The sequence below is a fragment of the Morone saxatilis genome, unplaced genomic scaffold, assembly GCF_004916995.1.
Source record: "Morone saxatilis isolate NCDOM2014 unplaced genomic scaffold, NCSU_SB_2.0 Contig4, whole genome shotgun sequence".
Taxonomy (NCBI): Eukaryota; Metazoa; Chordata; class Actinopteri; family Moronidae; genus Morone; species Morone saxatilis.
The window spans coordinates 12,878,930-12,880,000 of record NW_023339984.1 but is presented as its reverse complement, the minus strand read 5'-3'; positions in this window follow the sequence as shown (position 1 = coordinate 12,880,000).

The window sequence follows — 1,071 nt, the reverse complement described above, 5'->3', positions numbered from 1 at the left end:
GATCTCTTTCTCTGTTTGCCTGAAAAGTCAGAGCTCAGATTCTGCCACAAACCAGCCGACCTCGAGCTGCCAGCTGGCCAGTGCACTGTAAGCTAAAAGTTTACAAGAATATCTAAAGTATGTTTATGGACTGAAAGATTTTAAATAAAAGAGACAAGTGTTCACACCATTTCACATCAATAGCTCTGATAGTAAGTCTCCTCTGTGATTATGTAACTATGTAACTTTTGAAATAACAAGGAAAAGAAATGGTATGGTGACAAATGTAGCATGTAACATTACGAGCCACATATGTTGTTCCTCTTCAGTTACATCTTTAACATACATTTCTCCCCTTTCATTTCCTCTTAAAGAGCTAAGAACTACTTATTTCATTTTTATTGTTTACTTTTTGTAGACAAAATCACATTTTTCCAACAACACTATAATCTGTATTAATATCAGATGATAATGTTAAAAACAGTGTGAAAGGAGTCACTTGGTTAACTGCCTAAATTGCTTTTTTCCCTGCTCAAACCTAACCTGTACATATATTCTTGAAGTTAAATCCTCTGTCCCGAATAACCCTACAGTGGTCATGGTGCTACTGTTATCATGCAAGCTAAAATGGCTGGTTAGTTCAACATTATAAGTTTTAAGCATGTCAGTGGAGTTCAGCAGGTCAATACTCATCCTAGGTGATATGGTTGTGGTTGCACACAGCAACTATGTGTTCATGCACTAAAGGTGCAATTCACATCCAATCCCTAAACCAGAGGTCCCCAACCTTTTTCCCGAAGGGACCCCCTTTTTATCATTGAGCAAACTGACGACCCCTCACTCACAAGTGACATATTAACAGTAAGGAAAACTGTACAATTAACTAAACTAGTGAACACAATAACTGCCGGATTGTGTAAAACGAGTGAATATGTGTGAATATTACATCAGAGGTGAGTTTTCTGATGATTTTGGAAACTTTTCCTCTGTCTGCATTGTGAATTTTCTATTTTTAAACAATCATACATGCTCTGTAAGCAAAAATTTAATTTAGTTTTGATGATATACAGGGATACTGTGTGTATTTTTTAA